Source organism: Bos javanicus, chromosome 14 (assembly GCF_032452875.1).
Source record: "Bos javanicus breed banteng chromosome 14, ARS-OSU_banteng_1.0, whole genome shotgun sequence".
Lineage (NCBI taxonomy): Eukaryota > Metazoa > Chordata > Mammalia > Artiodactyla > Bovidae > Bos > Bos javanicus.
In genome coordinates, this window is record NC_083881.1 from 30,517,432 (window position 1) to 30,542,383 (window position 24,952).

The following is a 24,952-nucleotide window of genomic DNA, read 5'->3' on the forward strand; positions in this document are numbered from 1 at the left end:
CTGAATGGACATGAGTTTGAGCAAGCTCTGGGATTTTTGTGATGGACAGGGAAGCCTGGTGTGCTGCAGTTCGTGGGATCGCAAAGAACTGGACATGACTGAGTGACTGAACGACAACAACAGCACAAACAAAGCAAGTATCGCTAGAGATGCTGGGATGGGATGGACCTTATGAACAGAAGCCGATTCCCTTTAGTCTTCATGTTTTGCTGGAAGGGCCTGGAAAGGGCTAAGATTCCCATCTGTCTGGAATTGAAGTGAATGACTCACTATGGACCCCATTCCCAACGGAAGTGGCTTTGGCTTATATCATGTATTCACAGAAACTCAGCTTGACTGTTAGTTTGCAGGGATCCACCCAGAGGATTCTCCATGGCAGGCCAAACAGGCATGCATCTGGGCTGCATGGGACGACATTTCTAGATTAGATCCCTGGTCTGGCTCCCTTTGTTTTGTTGTTGGTCTTGTTTCCAGAGCCTGCAAACCTGATGACAAGAGCCGAGGGCAGCTGTGCTTGCGTCAGGCAAGGCTCTGAGGACATTGTCAGGTATTTACACAGAGAAACAGTCCTTGGTGGGAACAACACAGAAAAAAAAGTAAAATAACATCGCTTATTGTTTTCAAGATCATTCTACTTTAAAATTTTTTAAACCTAAAAGGGGGGCTGCCCTGGTGACGCAGACAGTAAAGAATCTGCCTGAAATGCAGGAGGTGCAGGTTTGATCCCTGGGTGGGGAAGATCTCCTGGAGAAGGGAATGGCTACCACTCCAGTTTTCTTGCCTGGAGAATCCCACGGACAGAGAAGCCTGATGGGCTACAGTCCATGGGGTCACAAAGAGTCGGATATGACTGAAATGACTTAGCACACACTCTCGCATGCACGAGCAACTAACACACATACACAAACATAAAGGATAAATGGACTTCAGGCGCTTTGAGAGCAATAGAGCCATTGTTGTGAAGGCAGCACACCCTAGAGGTGGATAAAGAATCTGGAAGGTATGCAGAGACATGGTTGCTTGTCCTGGCTGCTAAGGACTCACTCATGCGCTTGGACAAATATCCACTTCACTGCCTGACTCGGGGTTCTTGGACCTGGGAGACCTGTGCACCAACCGAGGCTTTGCTAGTACTTTGTCCGGTGTTAACATGAAACTCCTCTGAGCCTCAGAGGAGTCTCTTGGCTTATGAAATGGGAATAAGAACCCTTTCCCTGCCTGCCTGACCCAGCTTCTGTGGAGGTCAAATGAACATATGTGAAAATACATTTAACCATCGAGTACTCTATGTTTTTTTCCCGAGTGGCACATAATGTCTTTTGACGGAAGTGAAGAAAGAGTTTGGGATGAGAGTGATGGAGAATGGTGAAAGGATTAGGGTTCCCCTAGGACACAAAGGCAAACTCTGGGAGATAGTGAGGGAGAGGGAGGCCTGGCGTGCTGCCTTCCATGGGGTCTCAAAGAGTCGGCCAGGACTTGGCCACAAGACACACAGAGGGTATGAGGCAGGGTTGCAGCTGCTAACAGAGACCATGGGTCTGTGGTTCTGGCATCTGCCTCAGCCATGGATCCACAACTGGATGTTGGCTGGGGTGGTGAAAGGAATTGGGAACATGGACAAGGGAATATTATAGTTACAGTATCTAGGCTGAACAGGGAGAGGGCGGAAGAAAGGAACAACTGACAGATTTGGGGAGCTAGGCGGGTACTAGTGAGATGGTAGTACCAAGAGCACAGGGAGGTTAGCTGGTGAGGTAGGCAGTAGTGGGTGAGGCTGGAGTTCAAGGTTTGTGACCTGGAGAACATCCAGGTATCTGAACAAGGAGTCACAAGGGAGGGTGTGCTGGCTGGGAGGCCTACATGGGAGCTGAAGGCCCCGCAGTCAAAGGTCAGTGACAGGACTTGGGGTGGAGAGAGTGAGAGCCGAGTGCCAAGATCCCGAGGAGCGTGGGTGAGTTGATAGGCCTGGGGACGGCCATGGGGCAAACGGGACCAGTGGATGGTAAGGACATCAGAGGTGGTGGGCAGAGTGTCTGGGAGGTTGGAAGGAGAATGCTGCTGCTGCTGCTTCAGGGTTAGGGAGGCCCAGAAAATAGAATGGCCCCAAGGCGTGCTCAGATTTAAAAGTTGATATGCAGTATACAGAACTGGTCACTTTATGTACAGATAATCAAAAGTTGTAGGGGCACCCTGGCCTCAACAGGTAAACCTATACGTGTGTGTGGTCAGTCATGTCAAACTCTTTGCAACCCTTTGGGCTGTAGCCCTCCAGGCTCCTCTGCCCATGGAATTTTCCAGGCAAGAATACTGGAGTGGGTTGCCATGCCCTCCTCCAGAGATCAAACCTGCATTTCCTGTACTGCCAGGAAGACACTTCACCACTGTGCCACAAGAGAAGCCCATGTAAACATATAGAACAAACTGTTTTGGACAACTCCTTTTAGCCACTGACATTTTAAAATATTGTAGGCTCAACAGCACGTGGGAGTTGGTTTGCACCAGTGGATGAGGGATGCACATTGTTAAATTTTCTGGAATTTTGGCAAGCTTGGTGTTATGTTGGTAGCTTGAAGCAGGCCTGTGAGGGAATAGTTATGCCAAGAAAATTTGCAAACACTTCACCACTAGAGCTTTTTCTCCCCTGGAAATCTGGTTGTTGAATATTTTCTAGCACACCACTGAAGAGGCCTAATGAGAACCTCCAGTCTGCCCAGCCTTACAGTCCTGTTGTGGGTTTAACTGTGTTACTAAAGGAGAAACGTCGTAATCCCAGTGTGTATGGATATGACCTTCCTGAAAGCACGGTTCTGCCCATGGAATTAAGATGTCAGTTACGATGAGGACACCCTGGAGTAGGAGCTTTGTTTAGTCGCTCAGTCATATGACTCTTTGGTGACCCCATGGACCGTAGCCCCCTCAGGCTCCTCTGTCCATGGACTTCCCAGGCAAGGATATTGGAATGGGCAGGGTAGGTCCTTAATCCCACATGACTGTAGTCTGTAAGAGGAGCCGCAGAGACAGACACACACAGAGAGGAGCACCATGTGAAGACGGAGCGGGAAGGACACTGTGGCTATGGAGGCAGAGACTGAGGCGCGCCAAGGATGACCCAACGCCAGAAGCCAGGAGAGTGCCGCGAGCTTTGTTCCCTCGGAGCCGCCGGAACGAGCCAACCTGGTCCACAACACCTCGATTGCAGACTTCAGCCTCCCAGGACCGTGAGATGATATGCTTCCGATGTTCTAAGGCATCCACTTTGTACTAGCTTGTTCAGCATGGCCAGAAACTGACACACCTGCCATGCCATCCCGTCTGGGCACCAGACTGGTGGGAGTTCCCCAGTGAGAACTGCGGAGGGAAGGTCCTTGTTCCTGTGCTCTGGCTCCCAGGGAACCCCTCCTCTCCCCTCCCCAGCCTGCCTGTCCTGCACTGTCATCTGCTCCTCCTTGTCAGCTGCCTCGGATTGTGGAGTGTGCTTTTTTAAAAAAATTATTTATTTTAACTGGAGGATAATTGCTTTACATTATTGTGATGGTTTTGTGCCGTACGTCAGTATGAATTGGCCATAAGTACACGTGTCCCCCTCATCCTGAACCCCCCTCCCACCTCCCTCCATATCCTATCCCTCCAGATTGTCACACAGCACCTGCTTTGGGTGCCCTGCTTTATACATCAAACTCACACTGGTCATCTATTTTACATATGGTAATGTATATGTTTCAATGCTATTCTTGCAAACCATCTCACCCTCTCCTCCTTCCATTGAATCCAAAAGTCTGTTCTTTATGTCTGTGGCTTCTTTGCTGCCCTGTATGTAGGATCATCAGTATCATCTTTCCAGATTCCATATATACATGTTAATATATGACATTTGTCTTTCTCTTTCTGACTTACTTCACTCTGTATAATAGGCTCTAGGTTCATCCACCTCATTAGAACTGACTCAAATGCATTCCTTTCTATGGCTGAGTAACATTCCATTGTGTATATGTACAACTTCCTTATCCATTCATCTGCCGATGGACATCTAGGTTGCTTCCATGTCCTAGCTATTATTGTAAATAGTGCTGCAGTGAACAATGGGGTACAGGTGTCTTTTTCAAGCAAGATGAAAAGACAGCCCTCAGAATGGGAGAAAATAATAGCAAACAAAAACAACTGACAAATAATTAATTTCCAAAACACAAGCAGCTCATGCAGCTCAATACCAGAAAAATTAACAACCCAATCAAAAAGTGGGCAGAAGATCTAAACAGATATTTCTCCAAAGAAAACATACAGGTGCATAATAAACACATACTGCTCAACACCACTTATTATTAGAGAAATGCAAATCAAAACCACAGTGAAGTATCACCTCACACTAGTCAGAATGGCCACTATCAAAAAGTCTACAGACAATAAATGCTGGAGAGGGTGTGCAGAAAAGGGAACCTTCTTACACTATTGGTGCGAGTGCAAATGGATACACCCACTATGGAGAAGAGTATGGAGAGTCCTTAAAAAACTAGGAATAAAACTAGCATATGACCCAGCAATCCCACTACGGGGCATATACCCTGGAGTGTGCTTTTAAGTGTAGATGAGTTGTCTCCTCTTCTAACTGGTAACGTGAAGCTGTAAATTCAAGGTAGCTGAGGGTGAGGCCAGTGCAGCCATTTCAGACTGCAGTATACTCCTGCCTTTAAAAAACTTACCCCACCTTGCTGGTTGAGGAACACCTAAGATCTGGTGTTTCGGGACCTCTGTAATGTGCCAGAGAAAGAGAGAGTGAGCGAGCGAGCGGGCGAGCGAGAGCAGGAATGGCTCCTGGCCTCTGCCTCCCCCAGCAGCAGCCAGCAGGCACTGATGTGCTGGTTATAGATTTGCTGCCTGGAGCTCTTGGGTCTTCTGCTCTGGCCCAGTCAATGGGTGTGAGACCTCTGAATTGCAGCAACTGCCCCTAAGTTTCCCCCTTCAGACAAATTCCAGAACAGATTTTTATAAGGTTATGTTTTAAACCCCCCAACTGCCTAGCTACTTGACACTATTGCAAAACTTCAGCTTCAGAAGAATGCAGCAAAAGGGCGGTGTCCCCTCTAGCCATGTCTTGCCCCACCCTGATATTTCCATGAGTGTTTTTCTTGGTGATTCTCAGAATCTCAGGTGGCTGAGGGAGCTGCGTCAGCGATGAGTTATCTGTCTGTGCGTGTGTTCAGTCATGTCCAACTCTTTGTGACCCCACTGTAGCATGCCAGACTCCTCTGTCCATAGAATTTTCCAGGCAAGAATTCTGGAGTGAATTGTCATTCCCAACTCCAGGGATCTCGCCCATCCAAGGATTGAACCCCGGTCTCCTGTGTCTCCTGCATTGGCAAGCAGATTCTTTACCAGTGTGCTACCTGAGAAGTCCAGGGATATTAAACAGAATGGGTGATTTGGGGTGAGGACTATTTAGCAGCTGCAATTCCTGTTTACAGTTCATTACATTTTGAACACCAGAGGGCGATACAGTCACAGGGAAGAGCTGCTCGGCTTCATTTTCCTAACGTGAGATCAAATGTTGAAAATTGTTCTTTTGACTGTTTCGCTCTGTCTCTAAGAAAGATACAGCAAAGGCTTTTGAGACCACTTTCTGGATGTCCAAGTCCTGACACCTGGTCCTGGGACACCCACCAGAGGGTGCTGTGCAGGGTCACAGCTTCCTTTGTGGGGAAGCCCTTGTCACTGACCCTCCCACCCCATGCTGAGACTGTCCATGCTCGGCTCTTTGGGAGGGTGTGGATTGTGTCCCAGGTAAGAGCTACTTCGAGTGGGGACCCAGCTTGTTACTTCCAGGGCTAGTCATTTAACTGGTTTCCTGAGTTCTATACTTAGTGTCTGGCCCTGATAGAATGGAGAAGCCCGAGAGAGAAGACCCCGCAAGGAGAGCTAAAGGACTGCAGGGGTCCTGTGGCTCCCCTGGAGGCTCAGACAGTAAAGAATCTGCCTGCAACGTGGGAGACCCAGGTTCGATCCCTGAGTCGGGAAGATCCCCTGGAGAAAGGGAATGGCTACCCACCCCAGTATTCTTGCCTGGGAAATCCCATGGACAGAGCAGCCTGGCAGTCTACACAGTCCACAGGGTCACACAGAGTTGGACACAACTGAGTGACTAACGCCCTCACTAGTTTCACTTTATTGGTTGTTGCCCTGACAGCTGGTGGGGCTTTGGTGGTGGCCAGCTGACCAGTCTGTGTGTGTGTGGCCCTGGATCAGCTCTCACCAATGGTCTCTGGCTGGGAGGACGTTCTGACAGAATGTTCATGGCTTCTGGAGCACTCTGGACAGTGGTGAGGACTCATGGAAGAGTCTGGGAGAAGCAGGAGTAGAGCAGTTGGGAATGCCTAGGGGAGGCTTGACAGGGGTGGTGAGGGCCCTGGAAGGGGTGACAGGGCTCAGCTTTGGATCTTTGAGCCTTTGAGGAGAGCCCGGGCTGCACAAGTGCCCACCTAGGTAGACAGGAGGGAGACAGCATCAGAGCCTATCTAATCCTGCAGGCTTAGAAGTCATAGATGTGTGTGTGTGTGCCCCTGACTACATAACTCACTCAGAAAGGAGACTGTCTACTGGTGCAATGCAGGGGATCGGGGTTTGATCCCTGATTAGGGAACTAGATACCACATGCCTCAACTACGAGTTCGTGTGCCGCAACTAAGACCCATTGAAGCCAAATAAATATAAAAAGAAGAAAAAGAAAGGGACCTGTCTACTTTCACCTACTGGGAGAGGCATCTCAGCTCTAGCTATTCAGTCTGTGCACCTTCCAAAGGCATTCAGCAGACAGTGAAACTGTGCTTAGCAGTGACATGTTGTCAGTTGTAAAGTACCACTTACTCCACAAGACAGAAGAAGGTCGTGCAGACCAAAAAGCTGTGCCAATGAATTGATTACAAGTTAGTGGGCCCTAGCTGTTCATCTGAAAGACAAACCTTTAGAAAACTGAGGGGGAAATGTGTATTTACAATGCTGCTGCTGCTCCAAAGTCATTTCAGTCGTGTCCGACTCTGTGTGACCCCATGGACCGTGGCCCGCCAGGCTTCTCTGTCCATGGGATTCTCCAGGCAAGAATACTGGAGTAGGTTGCCATGCCCTCCTCCAGGGGATCTTCCTGACCCAGGGATTGAACCTGTGTCTCTTATGTCTCCTGCATTGGCATTCTTTACCATTGGTGCCACCTGGGAAGCCCTGTACCTACAACAGAGGGCACAAAGTCATTGCCATTATCCCAACGATGAGTAAGTTGAAATGTTCCCCTGGAAAATCCACTGTGGACGCTAGAAACTGGTGCAAGTTCAGAGGACTGCCCTGCTGCCAGGCCTGGGGTTTTCGCAGGAGCTGCTTGACCACGTGCACTAATTAGAGAGGATTCTCGGCTATTTATGATTCTGTTTTTCAATTGAGCCTTTTAAATTAACAAGGATACATAAGGACAGATTTGGAAGTAGAGTACTTAGGTGGGGCCCTGGTTCCAGCTTCCTGCCCCTCAGGATTGATGTTCATCCCTGGGGAAAGTGACATGACCACAAGTAGTCAGTCAGCTCTTCCTTAAAACAGACACTGAGTGTCAGATAATGTATCTGACATGTGAAAAACCTTAGGAAATTACCAAGTATGATATAAGGCAGTTATTAATCTCTAGAAGGAATGCTTTAGTATTTCTTTCTCTTTCAAATACATGTCTGTTACCCATGCTGGGTGAGGCTTCATTTGAAAGTGGACCTTATGGCGCTAGTGGTAAGGAATCCACCAGCCAATGCAGGAGATGCAAGAGACGAGGAGTGGATCCCTGAGATGGAATGACCCCTGGAGGAGGAAATGGCAATTCACTCCAGTATTCTTACCTGGAGAAGCCCATGGACAGAGAAGCCTGGCGGGCTACAGTCCATGGGGCTGCAAAGGGTTGGACACGACTGAGCAATTAGTGGGTTTATTAGAGTTAAAGATACATATCTATAGGCCAGTGCTATTAAACTACTACTTAAATGCAAAAAAAAAAAAGAAAGAAATGACTCCTATTCTGGTAGCTGTGTACTCTGTTGGTTTTGTAGTCTGTTTGGCCACATTTATATGACAATGTGCAGAATAATCACTATACTGGAAACCATATTGAAGGAAATTTTGCCTTGAGTAAAGGTTTTTATCTTTGTTTTTGTCCTCTATCTCTTTTAGCTAATTAACAAGAGACATCTTGAGCTAATGTGAATGGGGAACAACTACAGGCAACATCAAGGATCAACGTTCTGCTTAGAGACATTCTGTCAAATAAACACTTCTGTTGGACTTGACGTCTCCTTGGTTTATCACAGCAAGTGCTTACTGTAAGTAAGCGACAAGGTGCTTAAATTTCACATCTGTGAAGTCCATGTTATGTTTCCTAGCAGGGGACAAGACACGATCAATATTTTTTCAGTAATACAGGTCTCAGATTCAGAGCTTTATTTAACCAAACAGATACTGTCCTTGACATTGAACTACATATTGACTCTCACTAAGGAATGGGCTTATTGATACTTCCTTGTTTAAAGCCATTACTCCAATTTTTTTTTCATGGACTTTAAAACATACACCATCTGGCTCATTCACAGATTGATAAGCAAGGGAATATATTAATAGGCCGTGAACTCCTGAAGCAAAGCTCTCTGGTGAGTTAGAGCCTGGGGTGTGACATCAAAGCCCGGGTCCACAGCTTACTAGCTAGTGAATTTGGGCAGTTCATCAGCCTCTCCAATCTTATATTGCTCCTCTGTAAAATAAGGATAGGAGTATACCCTCCTCATACTTTTGTAGGGTTCCAATAAAAAATCTAATTAACATGTAAGTTACCATCATCACCAGGACCATCATTACCACAACCCCCAGAACAATGTCTTGCACTATATGCATCGCATAGCTCATTCTGCTTACTGATGAATTAGAGATTTGGGGTGAAATCTACCAGGATTACACATGCAAATTAATAAAGCACTTTCAGCATACTCTGTTTCAATTTTAGGGGGCAGAGAGAGAGCAATGATTGTCTTAACAATTGCTCAAACCCCAACCCTAGAAAATAATCATTAGATTTGTGTTTATGAAAGTGTCATTCTTGGCACATCTATACTAGACATTTGATAAAAGGTCTAAGAGATAAAAAGTTCATATTTTATGACTGTTTGCAGAGAAGAAAAGTGGCTTAAAGTGACTTGCCCAGAGTCTACAGGAATGTTTTTGGATACTTTTTCTTGATTTAAACTATGAGAAGCCAAATTTTATTTCCTGTTGAATCACACAGATGCCATTATTTCACCTAAGTGTTTTCTTAGGAAACCCAGGCCAAGGAAAGTTCCTCCAGACAGCTGCTTGGTCAACAAGTGCTTCTCATGTTACTTCACTAAAGTTGTCAGGTCCGTGAATCTGGGGACCAGTCAGCACTGGCTCTTAAGGCAGGCAGCTCTACAGAACCATCTGGAGCCCTTAAAAGTGCCTGAGCTGCGTCCACTGTACACGATTTTGTGTTGGGTTAAATCCAAGAGATTTTTGCTTTGGGACACCATGGGTGGCACCTAGACATCAGAATTCTTAAAACCTTTACCAATGATTCTAGAAAGAGTTCCTCTCTAGTTCTTCCCTCTTTGGGTCTTCTATGGTTCTTTTTAAAACTGAAGTACAGTTGATTTACAATGTTATATTAATTTAGATGATTAAGTATTTTTATAGACTATATTCCATTTAAACGTTATTACAAATAACATATATATTTCCCTGTACTGTACAATATATCCTTGTTGCTTATTTATTTTCTACATAGTAGTATGCATGTCTGAATCCCATACCCCATCTTGCCCCTCCCCTTCTCCCCCCCACCTGGTAACCACTAGTTTGTCCTCTCTATCTGTGAGTCTATCCCTCTATTGTTATATTCATTTGTTTGTTTCATTTTTTAGATTCCACATACAAATGATCACACAGAGTAATTGTCTTTATCTGGCTTATTTCACTAAGCATAACACTCTCTAGGTTCATCCACGTTGTTGCAAATGGCAGAATTTTATTCTTTTTACAGCTGAGTAATATTCCATTGTGTGTGTGTGTGTGTGTGTGTGTGTGTGTGTGTGTACACACACTACATCTTTATCCATTTATCTGTTTATGGCCACATAGATTGCTTCCATATCTTGGCTATTATAAATAATGCTACTATGAACACTGGGGAGAACGTATTTCTTGGAATTAGCGTTCTTGTTTTCTTTGCCTAGCAGTGGAATTGCTAGGTCATATGGTAGTTCTTCTCATACTGTTCATGGGGTTCTCAAAGCAAGAATACTGAAGCGGTGTGTCATTCCCTTCTTCGGTGGACCACGTTTCGTCAGAACTCTACACCATGGTCCATCTTTGGTGGCTCTACCTGGCATGGCTCATAGTTTCATTGTTAGACAAGGCTGTGGTCCTTCTTAGATATTAAGAAGCCTTAAGATATTAAGATACCTTCTTAAATATCTATACTCTTAGATATTCAGCCTTAGAAGAGCCAAGGCTGTGGCTCTTCTTATATATTAAGAAGAGGTGGCAAGAATACACAGAAGAACTATACAAAAAAGACCTTCATGACCCAGATAACCACGATGATGTGATCACTCACCTAGAGCCAGACATCCTGGACTGTGAAGTCAAGTGGGCCTTAGGAAGCATCACTATGAACAAAGCTAGTGGAGGTGATGGAATTTCAGTTGAGCTATTCCAAATCCTAAAAGATGATGCTGTGAAAGTGCTGCACTCAATATGCCAGCAAATTTGGAAAACTCAGCAGTGGCCACAGGACTGGAAAAGGTCAGTTTTCATTCCAATCCCAAAGAAAGGCAATGCCAAAGAATGTTCAAACTACTGCACAATTGCACTCATCTCACACGCTAGCAAAGTGATGCTCAAAATTCTCCAAGCCAGGCTTCAACAGTATGTGAACTATAAACTCCAGATGTTCAAACTAGATTTAGAAAAGGCAGAGGAACCAGAGGTCAAATTGCCAACATCCACTGGATCATCGGAAAAAAGCAAGAAAGTTCCAGGAAAAAACATCTACTTCTGCTTTATTGACTGTGCCAAAGCCTTTGACTGTGTGGATCACAACAAACTGTGAAAAATTCTTAAAGAGATGGGAATACCAGACCACCTGACCTGCCTCATGAGAAATCTGTATGCAGGTCAAGAAGCAACAGTTAGAACTGAACATGGAACAACAGACTGGTTCTAAATAGAGAAAGGAGTATGTCAAGGCTGTATATTGTCACCCTGCTTATCTAACTTATATGCAGAGTACATCGTGAGAAACGCTGAGCTGGATGAAGCACAAGCTGGAATCAAGATTGCCAGGAGAAATATTAATAACCTCAGATATGTAGATGACACCACCCTTATGACAGAAAGTGAAGAGGAACTAAAGAACCTCTTGATGAAAATGAAAGAGGTGAGTGAAAAAGTTGGCTTAAAACTCAACATTCAAAAAACTAATATCATGGTATCTGGTCCCATCACTTCATGGCAAATAGATGGACAAACAGTGGAAACAGTTGGAGACTTTATTTTCTTGGGGTCCAAAATCACTGCAGATGGTGACTGCAGCCATGAAATTAAAAGACACTTGCTCCTTGGAAGAAAATTTATGACCAACCTAAACAGCATATTAAAAAACAGACATTACTTTGCCAGCAAAGGTCCATCTAGTCAAAGCTTTGGTTTTTCCAGTAGTCATGTATGGATGTGAGAGTTGGACTATAAAGAAAGCTGAGTGCCCAAGAATTGATGCTTTTGAATTGTGGTGTTGGAGAAGATTCTTGAGAGTCCCTTGGACTGCAAGGAGATCCAACCAGTCCATTCTAAAGGAAATCAGTCCTGAATATTCATTGGAAAGACTGATGCTGAAGCTGAAACTCCAATATTTTGGCCACCTGATGCAAAGAACTGACTCATTTGAAAAGACCCTGATGCTGGGAAAGATTGAGGGCAGGAGGAGAAGGGGACAACAGAGATTGAGATGGTTGGATAACATCACTAACTCAATGGACATGAGTTTGAGTAAGTTCCCAGAGTTTTTGATGGACAGGGAAGCCTGGCATGCTGCAGTTTATGGGGTTGCAAAGAGTCAGACACTACTGAGTGACTGAACTGAACTCAGTTAAAGTGATGGTAGTTCTATTCTTCTTATTTTTTTTAGCAAACTCTGTACTATTTTTCATAGGGACTGCACCAATTTTCATTCCCACCAACCATGCAGGAGGGTTCCCTTTTCTCCACGTCCTTAACAAAATGTTATTTGTCGACAGCCATTTAGACATGTGTGAGGTGACATCTCATCGTGGTTTCAATTTTCATTTCTCTGATGATTAGGGATATTGAGTATTTTTTCAAGTCTGTAGGTCATCTGTATATCTTCTTTGGAAAAACATCTATTCAGTTCTTCTGCCCATAGTTTTCATCAAGTGTTTGTCTTTTGATGTTCAGTTGTATAAGCTGAATATATATATTTTGGATATTAACTTCTTGTCAGTCACACCATTTAGAAATATTTTCTCCCATTCCATAGGTAGTCTTTTCATTTGTCAATGGTTTCCTTTGCTGTGCAAACTTTTTTAAGTTTAATTATGTTCCATTTGTTTATTTTTGCTTCTGTTTGTTTTGCCTTAAGAGGCAGATCCAAAAAGATATTGCTGCTATTTATGTCAAAAAATGTTCTGCCTATGTTTTCCTTTAGGAGTTTTCTAGTATTTGGTCTTACATTTAGGTCTTTAGTCCATTTTGAGTTTATTTTTGTGTACGGTGTTAGAGAATGTTCTAATTTCATTCTTTTACATGTAGTTGTACAGTTTTTCCAGCACCACTTACTGAAGAGACTGTCTTTTCTCCTTTGTATATTCTTGCCTCCTTTGTTGTAGATTAAATGACCATAAGCTTGTGGGTTTATTTCTGGGCTCTCTATTCTGTCCCATTGATCAATATATCTGTTTTTGTGCCAGTACCATGCTGTTTTGCTTACTGTAGTTTCAGAGTATAGCCTGAAGAAAGGGAGCTTGATACCTCCAGCTGTGCCCTTTTTTCTAAAGATTGCTTTGGCAATTCAGTGTCATTTGTAGTTTCATGTAAATCTTAGAATTACTTGTTCAACTTCTGTGAAAAATGTCATGGGTATTTTGATAGAGAGTACATTTCATCTGTAGATTGCTTTAGGTGGTATGCCCATTTTAACAATATTAATTCTTCCAATCCAAGAACATGGAATATCTTTCCATTTTCTTTGTATCATCTTCAATTTCCTTTATTAATATTTTACAGTTTTCAGAATATAGATCTTTCATCTCCTTGGTTAAGTTTATTCGTACATATTTTAGTCTTTATGATGTGATTTTAAAACGGATTTTTTTTTAATTTGTCTTTCTGATAGTTCATTATTACTATTTCAAAAAGGAATAGATTTCTATATATCAATCTTGTATCCTGTAAATTTACAAAGTTATTTAGTTTCAACAGTTTTTGTTGTTGTTGTTGTTGGAGACTTTAGGGTTTTCTAGAAATAGTACCATAGAATCTGCAAATAGTCACAGATTTAGTCCTCTTCCAATCTGGATGCCTTTAATTTCTTTTCCTTGTCTGATTGCTGTGGCTAGCATTTCCAATACTATGTTAAATAGAAATGGTGATAGTAGGCATCCTTGTCTTGTTCCTGACTCTAGAGGAAAGGCTGTCAAATGTTCACAGTGAGTATGATGCTAATTGCGTTATTGGTCTTTTTTATGTAAATGCTCTTTATTCTGTTTGAAGTTTTGTTGTTCAGTCACTAAGTCACGTCCAACTCTTTGGACCCCATGAACTGCAGCATGCCAGGCTTTGCTGTCCTTCATTATCTCCTGGAGTTTGCTCAAAGTCATTGAGTCAGTGATGCTATCTAACTATCTCATCCTCTGCCACCCCCTTCTCCTCTTGTCCTCAATCTTTCCTAGCATCAGAGTCTTTTCCAGTGAATCAGCTCTTTCCATCAGGTGGCCAAAGTATTGGAGCTTCAGCTTCAGCATCAGTCCTTCCAATGAGTATTCAGGGTTGATTTACTTTAGGATTGACTGGTTTAATCTCCATGCTTTCCAAGGGACTCTCAAGAGTCTTATCCAGCACTACAATTTGAAAGCATCAATTCTTTGGTGCTCAGCCTTCTTTATAGTCCAACGCTCACATCCTTACCTGACTACAGGAAAAACCATAGCTTTGACTATACGGACTTTTGCTGGCAAAGTGATGCCTCTGCTTTTTAATACGCTGTCTAGGTTGGTCATAGCCTTTCTTCCAAGGAGCAAATGTCTTTTAATTTCATGGCTGCAGTCACCATCTGCAGTGATTTTGGAGCCAAGAAAATAAAATCTGTGTCTGTTTCCATTGTTTCCTCATCTATTTGCCATAAAGTGATGGAACTGGATATCTTCGTCTATACCCACAACTTTGATGAGAATTTTTATCATGAATGGATGTTGAATTTTGTCAAATGCTTTTTCTGCATCTATTGAGATGATTATGTAATTTCTATTAGCCAGGTCTTAATGTGGTGTATCACACTGTTTGATCTGCAAATACTGGACCATCCTTGTATACCTGGAATAAATCCCACTTGATCATGGTGTATAAGTATGATTCTTTTAACATACTGTTGAATTCAACTTATTAATATTTTGTTGAGGATTTTTGCATCTATATTCATCAGAGATACTGGCTTTAATTTCCTTTTTTGTAGTGTCTTTGTCTGGTTTTGGGATCAGGGTAATAGTAGAATGAATTTGGGAGTGCTTTCTTCTCTTCTTTTTTATTTCTTTAGAATAATTTGAGCAGGACAGGTATTAGCTCTTCTTTATATGTTTTGTAAAATTCCCCCGTGAAGCTGTCTGGTCCTGGACTTTTGTTTCCTGGGAGTTTTTAAATTATAAATTCAATTTCACTACCAGTGATCAGTCTGTTCAGATTGTCTATTTCTTTCTGATTCAGTCTTAGAGAGTTGTATGTTTCTAGAAATTTGCCCATTTCTTCTAGGTTATCCAATGTATTGGACTCACTGTTCATAGTGTTCTATGATATTTTGTATCCTTGTTATATTATTGGTTGTTATGTTTTCCTCTATCATTTCTTATTTTGTTTATTCGGGTCCTGTTTCTTTTTTATAAGCCTGGCTAAAAGTTTATCAATTTTATTTGTCTTTTAAAAAAGACTACTGTTGGTTTCACAGATACTTTCTTTTATTTTGGTATCTACTTTATTTTCTCTCTGATCTTTATTATTTCCTTCCTTCTGCTGACTTTGTTTTTCTTTTTCTAATTCCTTTAGATATTAAGTTAGGTTGTTTATTTGAAATGTTTCTTGTCCTTGAGATAGGCAAGGACTATCACTATAAACTTCCTTCTTAGAACTGCATTTTGCTGCATTCCATAGGTTTGGGAAGTTGTGCTTCCATTTTCATTTGTCTGGAGGTATTTTCTGATTTATTTCCTCTGTAATTTCTTCATTGACTCATTGTTTTTATGGTAGCATGTTGTTTAGTCTCCATTTTCACCCTGGTTTTCTTTCTGCAATTGATTTCAAGTTTCATACTACTGTTATCAGAAAAAATGCTTCTTATAATTTCTATCCTTTAATATTTGTTGAGACTTATTTGGTGGCCTAGTATGTGACCAATCATAGAGAATGTTCCACATGTACTTGAAAAAAATGTATATTCTGTTTTTAGATGGAATGCCTTGTAGATATCTATTAAATCTAGTTAGTCTAATATCATTTAAGACCACCATTTCCTTATTGATTTTCTGTCTGGATAATCTGTCCATTGATGCAAATGGGGTGTTAAAGTCCTCTATTACTATTGTGGTTTTGTTAGTTTCTCCCTTTATGTCTATTAATATTTGCTTTATACATTAAGGTGTTTCTATATTAGGTACATATGTATTGATAAGTGCTATATTCTTTTCTTATATTGATCCCTTTATCATTATATAATGCTCTTCTTTATCTTTTGTTAGACTTTGTTTTAAAGTCTGTTTTTTTATGCTATGAGTATTGCTATCCCCAGTTTCTTGCCATTTCCATTGTTTAAATATCCATTTATTAAATATTGAAATATCTTTTCCCATCCTCTCATTTTCAATCTCTGTGTGTTTTTATTTCTGAAGTGAGTCTCTGATAAGACAGATCCTGGCTTTTTCTTTTTTTCTAAACAGCCACCCTGTATTATCTTATTAAAACATCTAGTCCATTGACATTCAGAATTGTTATAGCTAGGTGTGTACTTATTGCCATTTTGATATTTCTTTCTGGTTGTTTTTGTAGTTCTCTGTTATTTTTTTCATTTAGTTTCTTTCCTTGTGGTTTAATAATTTTTTTTTTGGTGATGTGCTTGTTTTCCTTTCTCTTTAATTGTATATCTGTTGTAAGTTTTTGATTTGTGGTTACCATCCCCCTTAGCCTTCTATGATTCTATGCTTTCTTCATATTTATAGATTTAGGCACTTTAAAATTTCCACCCTCTTTGTAACCTCTTTTTAAAAGGGACATTTTTTAACTTTGAAAAATTATGAAATGTAATAGGAATTAACCAATTTGCATTCTGAAACATGAACATTTGGTTTTACCGAAATGCCAGAATTGTTCTGTAATTTTGTTTGAGGCGCTGCTGGACTGGTAGCCAATAACCTCTTAATTTTACACAGTCAAAGGAATATTGTATCTTTTCCCTTTCTAAATTCACTTAACAGAATGAATTTTACCCAGATAACTCGTCCCTTTGAAAAGTGACCTGAATTCCATATAATAGCAATAATAACAACAACAATGTAGTGGGGTAATAATAGTAACAGAGATAGCAATAATATAATGCCTTTGTTCATTGCATTGGGTTCTTCAGATTTATTTTAGAATAGGCCTTCCCTGGTGGCTCAGATGGTAAAGAATCCGCCTGCAATGCAGGAGACCTGGGTTTGATCCCTGGGTAGGGAAGATCTCCTGGAGAAGGAAATGGCAACCCACTCCAGTATTCTTGCCTGGAGAATTCCATGGACAGAGGAGCTGGCGGGCTACAGTCTATGAAGTCACAAAGAGTCAGACATGACTGAGCAACTAACACTATTTGTTGGAACTACGTGCCCTTGTACATCACATGTTCAAAAAGAGTCATGTTTGCATCTGCTGATGTACGTAGCTTACATTAAACACTATGTACCCTAATATTTATGATTCTTAGGTTGTTTTGTTTGAATATTAAAATTCATCTAGTACCTGTTGCAGATTCTGTGCTGATGTATTGATACTAGCCATTTATTATAATAGCCCTAACCCTATGTGGCAATTGAGAGAGGTATATAAAAGGCCTCCAGGAGCTCCTAAGGGAATAGTGAAGACCCCATAAACAGAATGCGCATCTACGAGGGCTAAGTTGCTTCAGTTGTGGCCCACTCTTTGTGACCCCATGGACTGTATACTGCCAGGCTCCTCTGTCCATGGGATTCTCCAGGCAAGAATTCTGGAGTGGGTTGCCATGCCCTCCTCCAGGGGATCTTCCCCACCCAGGGATTGAACCCACATCTCTTTCATCTCCTGCACTGGCAGGCAGCTTTCTTACCACTAGCGCCTCCTCGGAAGCCCATAAATAGAATACACAGGGAAAATTAGTATGTAGTGTCCCATCCCCCAATACAAACACACACACATAGACTTCTCTCTCCAATTTTTTAACTTACAGAAAGGCCACATTGCTTCATCTTGGAATATTTTCTAAATTCTCCTCTTCAAACTTCAATGATTATACTGCTTTTACAGTACATTTAGTGCATTTTGCATCAAGGAGTTATTGATGTTCTTCCCATGAGTTATGTCCTTTAACAAACATCATTTAAACGTCACCATTTCTAGAAAGCCTCACTTGTTTAAGCAGAATTTCCTGCTATATCTTCAGATTATATATCAGAAGCCATACATATATAGGCATGTGCGGACGTTCTATGTGTTAGAGCGCACCTCAGGATGAATGTTTTACTTCTTCAATTTACGTGCCTAGGCCCATTGAGTATGCTCTTCCTCCTGCCTAGAGTATACTTGCTTCTCAAGTATACTTGAGAAGTACACAAACCCAGTCATTTGGTTCTTTTCAGATATCTGCTTGGCTATTTTAGTTCAGGGAAGCTTTTCCTGATCTTCCTTTGTATGGTCTTAACATTTACATGGTCTTGTAACACCTCTCCAAATTCTTATATTTATTTGAGCAATCATTTGAATAATATCTATCTCTGTTAGTAGGTTGCAACTCTGTAAACCACAAACCTAGAGTCTGTATTTTTGTTTACCAGGGTATTTCTAGCATTTAAGCAATGATGGGATCTAGTAGGTAACCAAATGGTGAATGACTAGATGAATAAGAAACTATGTTTTCTCTCTGAAAAACAGTACAGTTCTACTTCACCCAAGAGTTTTGCAATACTTAAAAAATTATCAACTTAGAGCTTTTGTCCTTCTAATTAAACTTAAACGTTTCTGGACAGCAAAGGAAACCATAAGCAAAAGAAAAAAGGCAATCTATGGACTGGGAGAAAATATTTACAAACAATGCTACTGACAAGGGCTTAATTTCCAAAATATACAAAAAGCTCATACAGCTTAATGTCAAAAAACAAACAACCCAATCAAAAAATGGGCAGAAGACCTAAATAGACATTTCTCCAAAGAAGACATTCAGATGATAACAGGAGTCTGAAAAGATGTTCATATTGCTAATTACTAGAGAAATCCAAATTAAAGCTACAATGAAGTATCACCTCAAAGCAGTCAGAATGGCCATCATTAAAAAGTCTCCAAATAATAAATGCTGGAGAGGGTGTGGAGAAAAGGGAACCTTTCTACATTGTTGGTGGGAATGTAAATTGGTACAGCCAGTATGGAGAACAGTAAGGAGGTTCCTTAAAAAAATAAAAATAGAGTTACCATATGATCCTGTAATCCCACTCCTGGGCATATATCCAGAGAAAATTCTAACTGAAAAAGATAAAAGCACCCCAAAGTTCATAGCAGCACTATTTACAACAGCCAAGACATGGAAGCAACCTAAATGTCCACTGACAGATGAATAGATAAAGACGTGACATATCATATATATACATATGAATATCTCAGCCATAAAAAAGGAATGAAGTAATATCATTTGCAGCAACATAGATGGATTTAGAGATTATCATATTAAGTGAAGTAAGTCAGACAGCAAAAGACAAATATCATATGACATCATTTAAATGTGTAATCTAAAAAAGTGATACAAACTCACTTATGAAACAGAAATAGACTCCCATAGAAAACAAATGTATAATTACCCACAGGGAATAGTGGGGTGTGTGAGAGAGAGATAAATTAGGAGTTTGGGATTAATGTGTATACACTAATATATAAAAAATAGACAACAAGAACCTACATTATAACACAGGGAATTATACTCAGTATCTTCTAATAACCTATAATGGAAAAGAATCTGAAGAAGGATACATATGTACATATGTATATCTATATGGGCTTCCCACATATATATACATATATATCTCAATATCCACACACACATATATAGCAGAATCACTATGCTATACACTTGAAACTAATGCAATACTGTAAATTAACTACACTTCATTTTTTTTTTAAGGACATTGTTCTTAAGCTGAAGTGATGCTGGAACTTCGGTATTTATTTCTAAATGTCTTTAGTTCCACACTGCCCCTCCCCCACATCCTTACCCCATTTCTTTGCATGATGATGGGCTGCTTCCTAAACTCTGGCTGGAAATCAGGATCTATGAGAAATAACCATTGTATCTGAAAAAAAAAATAAACAATGCTATCTAGAAGCGAGAGCGCTCTGAACTATTTGCACAAAATAGCACTATAATTTGTTGTGTGTCATGCTAAGAAGCAAACTTAAACTCTACTGTCAACTTCAGGAGCAAGATCCCATTTTGCAAAATTTAAGAGTAACACCTGTCTCATTTAACCCTTTTTCAATCTTTATGACCTTACTCAAAATCACAGGGAACTATTCTCTCATGGGATCTTTTTATGTTACATAAGAGTTTTAACAAGAAGTCTCTAATTCTTAAAACCACTTCAGTCACCTCAATGCCTATTAACTAAGATTAGAGCAAAATGTTCAGATATGAAAATTGTTGAATTAATGTAGTGAAAAATTGTAGTTTTCCCCTTACTAATGTTATATGGTCCTTCCAGTAATTTTAAAGCAATTGATTAGTATTAGCCTTAGACCAAAGGAAAGTAAAATTTAAAAGAACTCAACTTGACCCTGAATATCCAAAGCAACCTTCAGAAAGAACCACCAAGCTGCAGGTATCACACTCCCTGATTTCAAACTATATTATAATGCTATAGTAATCAAAATAGTATGGTACTGGCATAAAAACAGACATACAGATAAGTGGGATAGAATACAGAGCCCAGAAATAAAGCCAGGCTCATATGGTCAATTAATCTATGACAAAGGAGCTAAGAATATACACTGGGGAAAGGACAGTTTCTTCAATAAATGGTGTTGGGAAAACCGGACAGCCACATGCAAAAGAATGAAACTGGATCACTATATTACACCATATGCAAAAAATCAACTCAAAATGGATTAAAAAGCTGAATGTAAGACCTGAAACAACCAAACTCTTAGAAGAAAATGTAGGTTTGGAAGTACCTTTTGACATTGGTGTGGGTGACAATATTTTGGATTTGATATCAAAAGCAAAGACTAAAACAAAAACAAGCAAGTGAGAATACATCAAGCTAAAAATGTTCTACGCAGCAAAGGACACCATCAACAAAATGAAAAAGCAACCTACCAAATGGGAGAAAGTATTTGCAAATCATATAGTTGACAATGGGTTAATATCTAGAATATATAAAGAATTCATACAAATCAACAGCAAAACAGCAAGCAAGCAATCCAATTAAAAGTGGGTAGAAGATCTGAACAGGTATTTTTTCAAAGAAGGCACACAGGTGGTACACGAAAAGGTGTGCAGCATAACTAATCATCAGGGAAATGCGAGTCACAACCACGGTAAGCTGTCACCTCACCCCTGTCAAACTGGCTATCATCAAAATGTCTGTAACGAATGTTGATGAAAATGTGGAGAAAAGGGAGCCCTTGGTGCACTGTTGATAAGAATGCAAACTGGTGCAGCGCCTACGGGAAACAGTACCTCAGAAAATTTAAAAAACTACCACGTGATTCAGCAGTTTCACTTCTGGGTATTTATCTGAAGAAAATAAAAGCATTAACTCAAAAAGACACCTGTACCTCCATGTTCATAGCGACATTATTTACAATAGCCAAGATATGCAGACAACCTAAGTGTGTATCAGTGGATAAAGAAAATATGGTAGATAGCACTTAATCATAAAAAAAGGAAATCCTGCCATTTGTGACAATGGATGGATCTTGAGGGTATCATGCTATGTGAAATACTTGAGACAAATACCATGTAATCTCACTTACATGTAGAACTTGAAAATAACCTGAGCTCACAGATATAGAGATCAGGTTGGTGGCTGCCTTAAGCAAAGTGGGGGCGGTCGGGGGATGGGTAATGTAGCATGGTGACAGTTGGAGGTGGTCAAAAGGTACAAAATTCTAGCTACAAAATAAACATGAGTGATAAAGATGTATAGCATGGTGACTATAGTTAATAATACTGTATTGCCTATTGAAAGTTGCTAAGAGAGAAGATTTTAAAAGTTTTCATCACAAGAAAAAAAATTTGTAACTATGTATGGTGATGGATGTTAACTAGACTTGGTGATCTCTTAGCAATATATACAAATATTGAATCATTATATTGTACACCCTAAGCGAATTAAATATGTCAACTATATCTCAATAAAATAAAATTAAAAGAACCCAGTTTGCATGTCAGGGGATAGCCCATTTTCTTGATTGAAAGTTCTGGTGGAAACCTGGAGGCAGTTTCATACCAGCATTTGGTTGAGCCCAGCACCAGCTGACCAATGATCCGATTAGATACACAGATATAGCATGTATTTTGGTATCACTGGATATGCCTTGTAATGGCAACCTTCAAGTTCATGCATATTTTATTTTCTCTTTGTTGTGTTTTCCAGAGGGATAATCTATTGGCTAATAGAGTAGCAAATCAAAAGTAACTCGACGCCATTGATTCGCTTAAGCTCGTGTGGAAACAATGGAAAGAGGCAGCCATTTACTCTGAAAGAGTGGAACAGGTATGAAATAGTTCCTTTTGTTGCTGCCTTTCTTTATCTCTTTGCACACCTATTTCCAGACCAGTTGAAAACAGCAAGTGGTTCCTGTTTGAAAACACAGGATCGGAGTTATACGAACAGGTACTGGGGATTATTTGTGACATTCCAAGTTGTCTTGTCTTCAGGATGCTGTTTATATAAGTACCAGTACAGTCAAGAGGTAATTATTTTTCAATAACAAATTGTAATCACTCTAGGGAGACTTAATACTTTAAAATATAGGCTTAGCATTTTGGATGTGTGTTTAGCTTTAAGATACAATGCTCTCTGAATAAGATCTTGCTCCAGTAAATAGATTTCTATAGAGAGTTTACAGATGTAATAAAAAATGGTAAAACGTGTTGGTTTCTTCAATCACAGCCATCAAAAGTGTTTTTACTGTTTAATGATCTAATCTCCTCTGCTCATATTTTACTTTCTCAGCAGTGAAGGGACCCTGCCAAGAAAGGAAGAGCCTGATTTCTTTTTTTTCCATTTTCAGAATTCACATAGTAGATAGAGGTGAAACTTCTTTTATTCTGAAGGAAACATTTCATGTCAACATGAAAATTTTAGCACAGCATTTGTAGGACTCCTCGAGTTAGTACCTTTAAAATATGTGCTTATTTTGAATTGGATGTTTGTCACCACTGGAGCACTGAGCCTTCTTTCAATTGTATCTTTATCAAGAGACAGGTGAATGTGGTTTGGTAGTGACTGTTCAGTGGTCAGTGCTTTAAGAAATTATGATATTCATGGATTGTAATGCAGCTAGGTGACTCAGATGGTAAAGAATCTGGCTGCAATGCAGGAGACCCAGGTTCAACCCCCTGGGTGGGAAGATCCCCTGGAGAAGGGAATGGCAACCCACTCCAGTATTCTTGCCTGGAGAATTCCATGGACAGAAGAGCCTGGCGGACTACAGTCCTTGGAAGAGTCAGACACGACTGAGCGACTAACACAAATGCAGCTAGAAAGTAATTTAAGTTCAGAAGACTAAGATCATGTACCTATCACGATCAAAATTAAATTACTTAATAACTTTGCATAACAATTTTTTCTTCATTGGGTGGTATAGATGAGAAACTATGAATAAAGACTTGAATTTTGCATAGGAATATGAGCATTCAAAAGGCTATGAGAAAGAACTCATAAAAAGTATATTTTATATAAGGCATTAAACAAGGGTATAGCTCCATTATTTAAGTTTAAGGAGAGTTTTTAGCAGATATTTGGACTATTGCCCTATAGTTAGTAGGTTCTTAGCATAATGTCTTTATTTCCACAAGTTGAAACAAGTGAGGGTTTCAATGTATGGCTCTATTGAATTTGACACTAAATGTTATCTACATTAATAATATATGAAGAGTCTGGTTTCTAGCTCACCGAAGGCACAGAAAAATAACAGGTTGTTGCTTGACACACAAAAAAGCAAACTTGCGGTCTTTGTGTTCCTTTATGTTTCCGTTTGTAGAATAAGCCAACTACTAACAACTCTGACCAACTATTGACCAACTATCTTTTCTTAGATGTTGTCTAAAAGGAAATAGCTTGATCTTTTAATTGAGGTACATGACACTAAGCAATGTTGGTTGACCAGTAATCTAGCGAAAATATACTCAAAAGAAAACAATGTATATAAATTTGTGTATAGGGAGGAATTTCGCTGGCTCAATCCAAGGAAGAATTAATTGACAAACTGTGGGAGACAAGGACTTGCAAGTGTACCCGAACCCCATCTAGGTTCTGTCTCCGTCTCTTGCCACTGCTCGTCCTCTGCAGGTCTGTTTCAATCTCTCTCCTTTCAGGCCAGCCAACAATACCAAAAATTTACATTTGATAGGTTTTTATCATGAGAGATTGTTCTACATCCAAAAAAATAAAGAAACGTAGGGAAGGACTCTGACTTGGTTTGGGTAAGGTACCTACTCCTGGTCTAGTCGACTACAATGGTCTCTGGTCAGAAGGCCCCAGCAGGCCTTTGTTAAGTTGGCCTGTCCTGTGTTGTGCTCAGTCGCTCAGTCATGTCCGACTCTGTGACCCCATGGACTGTAGCCCACCAGGCTGCTCTGTCCATGGGGATTCTCCAGGCAAGAATACTGGAGTGGGTTGCTATTTCCTCCTCCCAGGGGATCTTCCTGACACAGAGATCAAACTTGCATCTCTTGTATTAGATGACCATCTAAGATCATCCAAGTTGGCTTAGATCACCTATAACTCCATACTCTATGGTCTTAGGATTTGAATCATAGTCTTAGTGACTTAGGAATCTTGCTACCCACTGAGACCTTACAATCTCAGAGACAAGTATAATTACTGTGGTTTATTCCTTGCCCACCAAGTCACACAGAAATCTCTACTTTCCAAATCCCATTCATTCATGGCAAGTAGTCTGCCAGTTGTCTTCATTTCTGGGAGCCCTTAGGTGAAGTGTAGGGCAGAGTTTCAGTGTTCTGAGTTTATATGTGAGGTGGCAGCAGGAAAGAGGGGACAGGAAAGGAAGTAGGGAAGGTGTCAGGCAATTTTTCCTTCAATTGTGAATACTCAGCTGGGCTGTGGTTCCAAGAGAGGGCTGAGCTGCAGACCTGGAACACAGGGGTGAATGACCCAGCCCCCAGTCCTGAATTATTTATCTGCTAGGGAAATTG

General features: G+C 40.7%; 1 protein-coding gene across 2 annotated transcripts in view; it reads left to right on the plus strand.

Annotated features, from left to right (window-relative positions):
* DNAJC5B (DnaJ heat shock protein family (Hsp40) member C5 beta) overlaps positions 1-24,952 on the plus strand; it is a 93,109-nt gene that overhangs the window by 10,783 nt on the left and 57,374 nt on the right. The window contains exons 1-2 of one of the 2 annotated variants that reach the window (XM_061438869.1): positions 8,171-8,339; positions 22,167-22,286. The gene's annotated coding sequence lies outside the window, so the exon portion shown is untranslated. Of the gene's footprint in view, positions 1-8,170; positions 8,340-22,166; positions 22,287-24,952 lie in introns of those variants that run through there. The other variant, XM_061438867.1, reaches the window with a different exon arrangement.